This window comes from Harpia harpyja, chromosome 4 (genome assembly GCF_026419915.1).
Source record: "Harpia harpyja isolate bHarHar1 chromosome 4, bHarHar1 primary haplotype, whole genome shotgun sequence".
In the NCBI taxonomy this organism is placed as follows: Eukaryota; Metazoa; Chordata; class Aves; order Accipitriformes; family Accipitridae; genus Harpia; species Harpia harpyja.
Genome location: NC_068943.1, coordinates 5806349 through 5819428, shown reverse-complemented (window position 1 = coordinate 5819428; position 13080 = coordinate 5806349). Strand labels below are relative to the sequence as shown.

At 47.0% G+C, this 13080-nt stretch overlaps 1 long non-coding RNA gene across 1 annotated transcript; it reads right to left on the bottom strand.

The window, feature by feature from the left end:
* Nucleotides 1-7077: 7077 nt before the first annotated feature.
* LOC128141093 (uncharacterized) lies at nucleotides 7078-8879 on the bottom strand. The gene is made up of 2 exons (XR_008234898.1): nucleotides 8021-8879; nucleotides 7078-7232 (listed from the first exon to the last, which is right to left on the bottom strand). It is a non-coding gene; the product is annotated as an uncharacterized LOC128141093 (long non-coding RNA).
* Nucleotides 8880-13080: the final 4201 nt, after the last annotated feature.

Sequence of the window (13080 nt, the reverse complement as noted above, 5' to 3'; positions counted from 1 at the left end):
GAATCAAGAAGAGTTTGTGTCATAAAGTTTGTGTCATACACATTTCATCAGTACGGGGCTGGTGTGAAAGGAGTCCGAGGTCACAAGTGACGTGGAAAACCACCAGGTCGACCAGTCGATTTGGATGCATCACAAACGTACTGGGGCAGAAGCCTGCCGAGAGCGAGCGTGTGGGATGGAGAGGAGATACGGGGATGACTTGCAGGGAGAGAGAAGGTCTGGAGCGTTAGAGGGCTGCGAAGGCGTCGTAGAGCAGAAGCAGCGAACGATTCAAATTAAACTCCTAATGCTTCAGGAGCGGAAACCCTCTCTGTTCACACTTTCTCGTGTTAAACCCTACCCTGGACGGTTCTCAGCTGCCAGGAAGGGTCAGGACGTGTCGATTTTCGTGTCTGGAAGGTGCTTTGTTTCCTGTCAACTTTGGCACTTTCTTGGCAGTTGGTGAAGCGCTCGTGGGAGCCGTGAGCTTTCAGGAGCCGCACCAAACCCACAATCCTCGTACGCCTCTGCGCGCGGAGCGTACCCCCTTCAGGTCCTGTCAGTGCTTCCAAAACGAAGCAAGATACTTGTAGAGAAGCGGCTTTGGAAACCTTTGGTATTCCCCCCGCCACGCGCGTCCTGAGGGACGGACGGCGTCCCCGCAGGGAGCGAGTGTATCTCTTCTGGCCCCCACGTGGTGTAGTCCATGACCATAAGGCGTCATTATTATTTTCGGTATGTTTTGCTTGGTTTTCGGTTCAAAGGTCTGAAGTAATCTGAGGGCTGGGGGTTTTTTGCAGCCCACTGGAATTAATAGCATGAAACAAAAGGGGATGTGACATTTGAGGGGTTAGAGCCTGCTGGGATAGTTTTGCATGTTTGTATACAGCAAAGGAAGCCAAAACTGGTTCAGCCTTGTCCGTGCTGTATTTTGGGAGTGTCTGTTGAGCAAGTTACTGAAACAGCAGCTGGGTTTAGTTTGAGGAAGAGTTGTTTCACTCCAGAAGAGAGCCTAGGAGCAAGCCAACATTTCTGTACTGTGGGTGATGATGGAAAAAAGGACTTGTGGGCAAGGCTGCTTGACGGTGTGGGCATTGAGTCTCCAGCTAGTGGCATTTATTGTATGAATTCGTGGGACTCCCAAAAATGCCTTGCCTGGAATTGCTGAAAACCTTCCTTGGCATCTGATCATACACATATCACGCTCTTCATGCCTGCGATCATTTCTCTAGCCAAGGCTTTTGTCAAGTAACCTGCCTTTTTAATGTCATCTTATTGACGGTTCTGGAGGCTTTTTGCTCGGGTCAAGATGATTTTTATTGCTGGAGTGGGTGGGTGTGTGAGGGCAATACCGTCTCAGCTGTTGCAATAAAGCAGTTACTATTGCTGGTACGTAATGCATGCGAGCAAATAGTGATAGGTATAGAAGAAATAGTTAGATTATCTGTGAAAAAAATAAATTACAGAAGCGTCTTCTAAATTCTTATTCTTCTAATTCTGTAATTCTAGAAACCTTAGAAATTTTAGAAAATGAATTATGTGTGTCATTACACAAAAATACCTTCTCCTGTAGCAGGGGAAAAAACCCACCAAGAAATGTGAAAGGAAGATAATGGTGTGAGCTGCTTATGCAATGTTGTGTTGCAGTTGCATTATTTCCACCAAAGCTCCTTACAGAGTGAGGAACATACACTTGAGCTTTATGATTTAGGAAAATCACTACAGGAACGACGCCCTGCTCCTCTCATCTTCAAAGCGCTGGATCTGGATGCTACTTTTAAGGAAAACAAATTCTGGTGAGTGTCCTCCTTAGCCTAATTGTCAGAAAACAGTCCGGGTGTAGCCTGCGTGGCGGGTGGTTCCTCAGTGGGTCACCGGACCAAAGAGATGCCGGGACGCGGTGGTGACGAGGGTGACCGCAACGGTGTAAGGTTCACCTTGTAGGAACAGCCCCCAGGGATGGTCGCGCAGGTGCGTGCCTACGCTAAACCTGAGCTGTGTTTACGTTTGCCACGAATGCCTCTCCTTTTCACGGAGGGGTGGAGGGAGGAAATGCTTTTATTTCCTTGTTTTATGGTTGTAGTCGCCACACTTGAATGCCAGCGGAGCGCATTCGGAGGTGCTAAAGTTGGTAGCTGACGGCACAGCTCAGGACTGCGAGCAAGCAAGTTTTTTACACTTGGAAAGCTGTTAGGGTGCGATCCAGCTTTCTCTCTGTAGCTGTCAAGTATCATTTCAGACACTGCAGGGTACCCACTTGGCCTAAAGCTGCTGCTGTGGAGGAGGACAGGTCTGGATGGATATCCTAAGTCTGCCAGCCCCATGCAGGTGTCTCAGATACTCTACACCACCTCAGATGAGTTCAGTCCATGAATCCCACCTGTTTTCAGAAGGGACTGTCAATCGTAACAGTGGTTTTCCTGGGTTTTAAAACACCATCACGCACGAGAAATCACAAAATCGTGAGATTGGTTTAAATGGCCTGATAGTTAAAAAACCCTGTTGTTCTCTGTAGGTATTTGAAGTACATTCAGCTTGCATATTTAAGCTTTTTCTCTCCTACCATGATGCCTAGAAATGTTTTTCACGTCACCTAACGTGCCCATGTGCTCATGGAGGTAAAGAGCAGCTCATAAAATTTGTGAGAAAGTAATGAAAATTGACAACACAAATTTTGCAGATTTGGTGAACTCAAGATGTTCTTGTCTCTTACCGTGTTATAGGGAGGAATGAAGAACTACGGTAACCCTTTGGCATGTAATATAATTTCTTCAGGCTTAATCTTCACATGGGCTTTATTCAATTATTATTATGCCAGTGAAGGAGTGATGTTATCAGTATAACTTGGTCTGAATGCAATTGCAAGGGGAGATGGACTGTCCCTGTATGCAAATATATCATTGTTTAAATGTTTCATATGAAGCGATTATACCCTACTCTATCCTATGTAGTTACGTTGCTTCAATTTCTCTGTCTGTAAGGCTTGATAACAAGCTGTCCTCGGACAGCTGTTAGGTAGAGCCTGCACATTCATTTCTAGGTTTAAGATAAATGGTGAAAGGCAAGAGTCCTGTTCCGTGTCCTTCCTCAAGCCAAATGTGCTCAAAAGAAAAGCTACGTAAGCAAGTACAAGTAAACGAGGACTCACATGGAAAAAAAGTGGTCAGCCTTGAGAAGGTATCGGTAGGCTTTCTAACTACAGGATGTGATAGAAAGCATTTTCCCTTTCTATTGACCTTAAAAGTGATTACTTTATACCCATTCTAGAGGCAATAAATGAGGTTGAACTCTTCTAATAGAGAATCAGTGCCCTCCTCCATGAGCGTGAACTTTCCATGACCAGTCGCTGGAGAAGTCCCTGGGCTGACGGCACTGCCCATTCCTCAGCTGTCGTCTCGGAGTCCATGGTAAGTGCTTGTGGGCGGCAGTAGAAGCACACTGGCAACTCCTCCTGTGGCCTATGGACTTTTCATTTTATTTCCCTTTAATTGGATGATGGGAGAAGCTGAACTTCAAGTCCAATTTTATTTGGAGTTTGCAGGTAGGTGAGGGATTTTTGTTTGGTGTTTTTCTCCCCAACTTACTTGTTAGATTGATCATGCAGCCTTTGTAGCTTTTAAGGGCCAGCCTACTTGAAATATAAGTTTGCTTCAGTCATCTTTAAACGCACATTTCAGATGTGCTCGTTTGTTATCTAGATCGGTTCCTCATTCTTCACAGAACTTGCTCTGCAGCAAGGTATTTCAAATATTCTGCTTAATGAAGTACAATCTAAAAAATAATTTATAACAACATACAGATCCTCCTAGAATCTATACTAAGGCACATGGAGGACAGGGAGGTGATTCGAGACAGCCAGCATGGCTTCACCAAGGGCAAGTCTTGCCTGACCAACCTAGTGACCTTCTGTGATGGAGTGACTGCATCAGCGGACAAGGGAAGAGCTACAGGTGTCATCTATCTGGACTGCTGTAAGGCCTTTGACGTGATCCCCCACAACATCCTTCTCTCTAAATTGGGAAGATATGGATTTGATGGACGGACTGTTCGGTGGATGAGGAATTGGCTGGATGGTTGCATCCAGAGAGTAGTGGTTAATGGCTCGATGTCCGGATGGAGATTGGTGGCAAGTGGTGTCCCTCAGGGGTCCGTACTGGGGTCCGTACTGGGACCCGTACTGTTTAATATCTTCATCGGTGACATAGTGGGATCGAGTGCACCCTCAGCAAGTTTGCAGATGACACCAAGCTGAGTGGTGCGGTTGACACATCTGAGGGACAGGATGCCATCCAGAGGGACCTGGACAAGTTTGAGAAGTGGGCCTACGTGAATCTCATGAGGTTCAACAAGGCCAAGTGCAAGGTCCTGCACCTGGGTCAGGGCAATCCTCAGTATTGATACAGGCTGGGGGATGAATGGATTGAGAGCAGCCCTGTGGAGAAGGACTTGGGGGTACTGGTGGATGGAAAGCTGGACATGAGCCGGCAATGGGTGCTCACAGCCCAGAAAGCCAACCGTATCCTGGGCTGCATCAAAAGCAGCGTGGCCAGCAGGTCGAGGGAGGGGATTCTGCCCCTCCGCTCTGGTGAGACCCCACCTGCAGTACTGCGTCCAGCTCTGGGGTCCTCAGTATGGGAGAGACATGGACCTGTTGGAGCGGGTCCAGAGAAAGGGCACAAAAATGGTCAGAGGGCTGGAACACCTCTGCTGTGAGGACAGGCTGAGAGAGTTGGGGTTGTTCAGCCTGGAGAAGAGGAGTCTCCAGGGAGACCTGATTGTGGCCTTTCAATACTTAAAGGGGGCTTAGAAGAAAGATACTGTTTAATAGGGCCTGTAGCAATAGCACAAGGGGTGATGGTTTTAAACTAAAAGAGGGTAGATTCAGACTAGATATAAGGAAGAAATTTTTTACGATGAGGGTCATGAAACACTGGAACAAGTTACCCAGAGAAGTGTTATGTGCCCCATCCCTGGAAATGGCCAGGTTGGACAGGGCTCTGAGCAACCTGATCTAGTGAAGATGTCCCTGCTCATTGCAGGGGGTTGGACTAGATGACCTTTAAAAGTCCCTTCCAACCCAAACCATTCTATGATTCTATACAGAGAGCCTATAAGGCAAATGAAACCGAATTACATCAAACTATCAGCCAACTCTGCGCTTTCTTACTTGCAGCCACTCTGTTTGCCAGATGTAGCACAGTATTTATATGGATTGCCTAAACGGTGGCAATAGTTTTCTTCTGAGCATCCTTTTCTCTGTGCAGGCAGAACAGAACAGAAGTATGCTTTTACCACACAAAATTCAGGCCTTCTGCATTCAGCCCCAGGCTTCCTGTATAAGCAAATGGAGAGAGAGCGACCGAGGCTTTGCCAGAGGGCAACAACTTTCCACTTCTAGGCAGGATTGCCTCTTCTGCAGCCTTCCCAGCCCGGCTGTCTGCGCAGATGCCTGGGGTGACCCCCTCCTCCTTCGAGCGGGGGCACACGGCGAGGTGCTGTGCATCCCGCTCCTGTCCCCAGAGAGCCATATCCTTCTTGCTGTGGCTTTCAGCTGAGCTTCTCTTCTGAGCATACGTCCACCACAGGAACGCCATGCTGCCTGCCAGCTTCTGCGCCTTTATTTTTGTCTGACGGTGGTTGATTTTTTAAAGCGTCTTGTTCCTCTTTTCTTCCTTTCATTCTAGAAATGACGTAGGCTTTTTTACCATCGTGTGGTTGAGGAGCACGTTTCGGTTCTTGCACCATTGCAGCACTTTCACAGGTCATTTAGGCCCATTAGTTGCAATGAATTGATTTCTCTTGCCAGCACAGATTGAGCATGCTGCCTGAAAGGCAAGGAGATGGTTTGTGAGTGACCAGTTCTGCAGTAATCAAATACCTTTCCCCACTGCTACGCATGCACATTAATACGAATCCTTTACTGCTTAGAGAAGCTTCAGGGGGAAAATGTCCTCTTGCTACTTTTGAGAAGTATTAGCCACTCCTGTTTTAATCTGTGCACAGAGGCTTTTATCTTCACCCACTTGATTCTGCTGGCCTGCCTTAGGAGACCCTTGGATCCAAATTAAAAGCCACGCTACTCTTGACCACGCAGAGAAGTTTCTTGCAAGCTTACAAAAGCCCACATGAAAGTCACTTCCAGTAGCACTGACCAGTCTTCATTTTCATAACTAAAGCGGGAAACCACAACAGTCTGAGCATTTCAAGTGTCGTTTAATTACGTATTTGCTTTGCGTGGAAGGTAGAGTGGTCTAAACCTCCCTGGAGAGGATCCGACTTTCATGCAGGCAGTGCCTCACCTGCTCCGTCCAATGTTTTAAGGTCAGGGAGAAGATGGAGAGGACAGGCTGCAATCCAGGCTGACTGCAAACAGACCCTGCTTCAGCAGCAGAAGCAGCTCTCTGCTTGGAATTATTTGGCCAGAGAAATTTTCCAGTCTTCCACAGCGAATGCTGTCCACAAGAAAGGTTTTGATGAGAGCTTGTGGGTGTGGTGGAAACCCAATGGAAAGCAGAAGGTGTAGAGCAGTGTGGGGACATCATACAGCGAGGAGCCAGTAGGGATTCCTTTTCAAGTGGAAACCAAGCGCAGCGTAATTATTCTCTTACTTGCCTCTTGCCGCCGTCTACATCAGATGTTCGCTCTAAAAGATGTTTCGCCACTTCTTGGTGGAAAGGACTTCTTTTGGACCTGACGTTTGAGAGTTTTATGTCCTTTCTTGTGTTCCCTCTCCCTTTGCTTCAATTTTAGCCATAATGCAGATGATCCTCTGTGATACGAGACCAGCCTTCAGGCTTTGGTGAATGCAGCAGATACATTCCTCTTCAGGAGTAATTATCAGAGGAACTGCTTTCAAATCCAGGTTTCCTGTGCAATATAATTATTCCTATTTAAATAAAGGACACCGGCAGTGCTACTCAGCAGCACCTCTTATACAAAGTGAGGGTTGTTTCCTCTTGACACAGCTTTCCTTCTGCTGTTCTCAGAAAATGACTTTGTTAGAATCAAACGTTAGTCCGTCAAAGTGCCTAAAATAAATGATCATTTTATATTCAATTGAATCCTTACTTTTAAAAAAATATCACAATGAAACTGCTGTGTTTTACTTCCCTTTATTGTTACTATTATTACCTTACAAATACTGCAGAACGAAACAGCTGCCTCTCCTTTATTTTTCAGTTTCTTTCTAAGACGTAGCTGGATGTGGCTTCATGCTCCAGGAGTCCATACACTTGAGCCAATTTGCAATAAAACTGATAAAGAAAACAGACCTGATACGTGGTATTTGTAGAACTCAGATTTAGCCTGCTCAGCGATGGAAACATGTCACAATGTGAATTTTATCTAGAAACGCGTGCTGCAGGGTCGCGGTGTCAGGAGCTGCCGTTCATGGGGCTGATGCCCATTGAACCAGATGGAGTTTGTGGTGGGGCTCCTCAGCAGCAAGACCTGCAGTGGCTGGGCTTTGCCGGGATTAGAAACTTGTAACTGGAGCTGGATACGCAGCTGAAACGAGTAAACTTGGGCTGGGTTACTTGAGCAGGGTATTAGGACATGCTGGTGCATGGATTTTTTTGGAGGCTGCCCGTGTGCTCATGCTCTGCAGGAGCTGTGGGTTGCTGCTCTGCGGTGAAAAGTGCCCTGGCTGTTGGAACTGGAAGCAAGCATCTCATCTTTTTAAGTGTAATGGTTTTTTTCAGGATCTCAGGGTGTCTGTCTGTGGCAGTCAGCACATGGATAACCAGGTGGGCTGTGAACAAGCCATAGAAGGTCTCCTCAGGTGCCTGAGGAAAAAAGCAGCTTTTTCCACCAGCTAGATTAATAGATTTACTAGAGGAATGTCCTCCAGCCTCCTGGCAGGGTTGGAGTCAATGGGCTGGACCAGAGTAGAGGACTCGGGGGCACAGCCCGGGGAACGTGTCTTCATCCCGAGCAGTCTGGCACATCCCCGTGGCAGAATCCTAACGGCCTCACCAGCTCCCCTGTTCCTGCACACGCAAAATAGTATCAATGTTTAAAATAAAACCCAAAGTCCCCTAACCTGTGGTGTCAGCAGTGGCACGACCCCTCTAAGAAGCTAGTAAGCATGAAGAAGGAAAGTCTGTGGCCTCTGCAGTAAGTCCTGTGGCTTCTCCTTGTTGGGATTTCTTCTGCCAAATCTCTGGTGGATGCCAGCGCTGGCTGCCCTGGAGCCATCCCCTTCTGCCATGTTTCCTTCTTGCAAACCATGGGGCAATTGGAGCACATGCAAAGACAGAAACATAGAAATGTCTATCTCTACCACACTTGGAAAATGCCCTTGTGGGGGAGCAGGTGGGTTTTACAGGACCTGTTCAGCCAGCCAAGTTATGAGGGAGTCTCCTCAGCTGCAGCCCCTTAAGGAGCCTGAGCCTATTTTTATATCAGCAAAATTAAGAAGGTTGGGGGCCTGGGGGGTTTGTTAGCTCCCATGGGGCACCTACAGACCTTGGAGGCAGCTGAGGTGAGACGATGCTTGCCTACAACACTCCTGCCTGTTTCTGCCCCGAACTTCCCTCGGCTGTTGATGGCATCTCCTCCGCTACCGTCACTGGCAGCCAAGGTGCTGCCGAAGCTCCGGCCCCTTCAGGAGAGAGACCTGGCTGGATTTATGTGCCTTAGACCCTCAACCCTACAACCGTCCCACTAACTTAATGTAGTGACACAGATTCACGTCTTCAGCTCTTCACCCAGCTCCAACCAAGCCCCCCAGAAAAACCTCCCCAGCCCTTCCCGGCGTCCCTCCACACGGGCGTGAGACACAGGGCTTGGCTCGCTGTGTCTTTCCCATGTCAGGAAAAGCCCAAGAACCTTTTAGAGCATTTTGTACCCGTTTAGGGGTGAACTTTGCATTTGTTTTGATAACATGAAAGTAGCTGAAGGTTTACAACGATAGCAGCCTGCAGTTACGCCCGCTGGTCCGGCAAACCTGCTGCGCCCGCCGCGGGGAGGCATTGCTCTCTGCTCCGCTCCCCGGCACCTCGCAGACTGCTGCCGCCTTCCTCTGGATAAAGCTTGGATTGGCACCTTTTGCCAATCCTCAGCTCCCAAGGTTTGGGTTCATCACTGCCTCTTTTATCTCAGGGGAAAAAGAAAATAATTAACACCCCCCCCCATTCCTCAGGCATTTACGCTGCTAACAGTTGAGCTTGCCCACTTTTGTCCCTCTACCCACCCACTGCAGATGGGCACGATTGCATGGGTAGAGCTGGTGCAGACCTACCGTTTAATTTGTTTTGCCCTCACATGAATGAAGCGTCTGCGTGGGTGCAAGAGGAGTGCTGCAGCACTGCAAGAGCAGCGCCTCGCCCCTTCGGTTTTAGCTTCTGGAGGACATGAACCGTGTTGCTGTCGTTCCTCTTTTTTCCACCTACTTCCATGTCACTCCAGTGGAAAGTGAGGGGCTTGGAGGAGCAAAGGTGTCGTGGTTTAACCCCAGCCAGCAACTAAGCACCATGCAGCCGCTCACTCGCCTCCCCCCCCACCCAGTGGGATGGGGGAGAAAATCGGGAAAAGAAGTAAAACTTGTGGGTTGAGATAAGAACCGTTTAATAGAACAGAAAAGAAGAAACTAATAATGATAAAACACTAATAAAGTGACAACAGTAATAATAAAAGGATTGGAACATACAAATGATTCGCAGTGCAACTACTCACCACCTGCCGATCGACGCCCAGTTAGTCCCTGAGCGGCGATCCCCCCGCCCCCACTCCCCCCAGTTTATATACTGGGCATGACGTCACATGGCATGGAATATCCCTTTGGCCAGTTTGGGTCAGCTGCCCTGGCTGTGCCCCCTCCCAACTTCTTGTGCCCCTCCAGCCTTCTCGCTGGCTGGGCATCACAAGCTGAAAAATCCTTGACTTTAGACTAAACATTACTTGGCAACAACTGAAAACATCAGTGTTATCAACATTATTCTCATACTGAACTCAAAACACAGCACTGTACCAGCTACTAGGAAGACAATTAGCTCTATCCCAGCCGAAACCAGGACAAAAGTTTTCTTGCCCTGCCTCTTTCAGCTACTAAAAAAGTGCATTTTTTTTTTTTAGCACAGCAGTAAGGATACTGCTGCTCTCTTCATCAGTTTCCTCATCTGCAAGATGAAAATGGCAACCTCCTGGTAGGGGTTTTGCTGGGGAGAAGCGCAGAGCTGCTGAAGGCTCCCTTCTCCCCTCTGCTGCTGAAATCAAGGAGCAACAAATAAGCATGGAGCCAGGACTGGACCAAAAGCATTATATATTTTGACCCTGGCAGGTTGAAAGCTCTGGTATTTATACAGTGGTCCCACAAATCCCAGAGGTCATCTCCTCGGGTCACATCAACCAACGCAGTTTTAAGATATTGGAGTTCATGCCAATTTACAGTAGCTGAGACTCTGGGTGAAGGTTTTCAAGGCTATGGAAAATACTGCAGCTAAGACTGTTCTTGCTCTTTAATTTCCTTTACATGTAGTTAAATAGATGTTTCTTTCTCTAAGCAAATGGCTGTGTAACAATATATCAGCATCAGAGACAATCCATTTCTTAGGCACTAGCTAAAATGCCAAAACAAAGGAAATAAATAAAAAAGTGCAAAGAGAGTTGTAAATAGTCTGTTGAATCAAAACACACCGCTTTGTCTTTTCTTTGTAAATAAGGGGGTTTATGTGTGTTAACTATATTATCATCATCATTTTTATCTGGAGAGCTATCTCATTTAGAACATAAGGAAATATTATTTCCTGCTCAAACAGGCAAGAATTAACCACTCTCTAAAAAATTCTTGATCATGACCGGCTTTAAAGAAAACTCAGTGGGGTTTGAGCCTGTTTGTTTACATAGAGACACACACACAGGGAAAGAATACACTTATGTGTACACACACAGGTACTTAGATAATATATGCAAACTGAATTACCACTTTTTAAAATACAACACCAATTTTTTTTTCCAGCACGCTTTTAATAATTTCAAAACTTTGCTTGGAAGAGTATTTTATGAAAAGCTAGTCCTTAACTAGACATGCAGTGGCTGACGACTTTGGTTAAGAGAATATTTCAGGGCCACAGTGACCAGTATCTTTTGCTGCTCATACCTCCCTCTGTGTAAAGAAAAATACGAAGTTATCTGATAGAAATGCTATTTTCTCTAAAGCAGGCATGGGGCATGCCAGCACAGTGGTTACACATATAGCCACAGCTAACATACATAGGCACCCACCTCACTTAACTTACTTTCAAACGAGAGGGAGCTCCAGTACCCACTGAGTATAGCTCTGTGGGGAGCGGAGTGGGGGGACATATTTATCCTCCCTGGGGACACAAACACGCCAGGCTGCATCCCCACATGTGCAATTAGCTCTAATATGAACTGCAGCCATACCTACACCACAGTGGAGACATACAGGTCTAGTGCTGTTCTGGATATATCACCACCTGACACGTAGCACATTTGTTCGTGGCTGCTCTGGAGCTACTACTGGCTTGGTTTCTCTTCCTCCCATGTTAAACTGCAGCTATTTTGTCTTGTAAAGAATTATTTTGGAGACCTAAATTGTTATTTTCTGGCTTTTGTTCCAAACAACTTTTAAATTACTTCAGGGACACAAATTCCCTGCTGTATCCTATTAGAGACTGTAGCCAAAAAGCTACATAGGATAAGGTTTTTCAAACACCTGAGAGGCTCAGGGGCTCCTGAACCCCCTTCACAGGTGATGCAGGCACTGAAGGCCAAGAGCAGCGGGGTGGTACTGCAGGAGACCCCCTCCACACCAGGGCTGCCTGGAAAGAAACGTCCTTTACCCTGTGCTCTCCCAGCTCAAATTTGCATTGATTTACTGCCAGCTCTCATCCAACAAGCAGATCTCATTTGCTGGGTGCTACACGTGTGACAATCTCTCTGGACCACCACTTTCCACGATTCCTCCCTGGATACTTATGCGCTCTCCAGGTTATCTGCCGCTTGCGTATTATCTGACGCCTTCCCAGCTGAAACTACTGAGAATGGCCCATTAAAATGTTTTTAACTTAAAGGAATGACTGACATAAAGCAATGGATGAGCTGAACAGCCTCCAGCAGATACTGCCTGCAGACTTCTCCCTGCCTTCAGGCATCCTTGCGTCCCACTGGCGTGAGGAGCGCCGACGGGCGCCTGGACCAGCGGGAAGCCCGACGGAAAAGCACCGTGCCCGTGTGGCACCAGACCTCCACAAACCCACTTACTCCCCTAGCACGGTGCAGGCACCGCTGCATGGCTCCAGGCCCCAAACCAGCAGATTTGGAGCGAGGGCAGGGGTCCAAATACCATGGTCCCGGGTCTTCACTCTCCGGGTGGGTCTCCCACGGGGCTCCCATAGGTCTCTGTGCCCTCCATGTATTTAGACAGGACTCTTGCATCTTTATCCAAAGGCAGCGGTAGACACAATTCTGGACTTTTGCAGGATCTTCTTATCTTAGATGTATATCAGGAATTCGATTTGTAAGCAATCAGTAGCTTTGATGCAAGAGTACATCTGATGACACAGCGATGCAAATTTTAGGAAGCAAAAGCAAACATAAGAAAGTTATATGGCGACACGTATTATTAATTAGGCTTTTTAATTAAACAATTAGATTTTACTAACAGCTGCCTGGATGGGATGCAGCTGTTGAGGTGAATTATGTCCCACCCCATGAAAAAGCTGAGCCATCACAATTTTTACCTAAATAATGGTATTTTTTGTAGTGGGGGCATGATCAGTGGTACAGCCATACCTAAACAGGCAGCAAGTTTTTGCAGATATGAGCTCCTCGGGGGAAAAAACCAAACCAACCACTACCTAAAGAATTAGGCGAAGCAGTGCAAATTATGCTACTCATTACTATTTCAAGTTTAGTGAGTATTTCTGTGCTATCTATGCTAGCTGGCTGAGGTCTCCTCTGTACTCTGCACTGCTGTCACTTTTGTGGTCACAGAGCAGATATACCTCTCAGCTGTATCTGATACACACTGCTCCTGAACTTGCTAAAATCTAGTTTCTTATGTAATAACAGTAAAGGTAATAAATACTTATTGGATTAGGGAACAATCCAGCAACCAGTCACTTATTGGTGTATTAC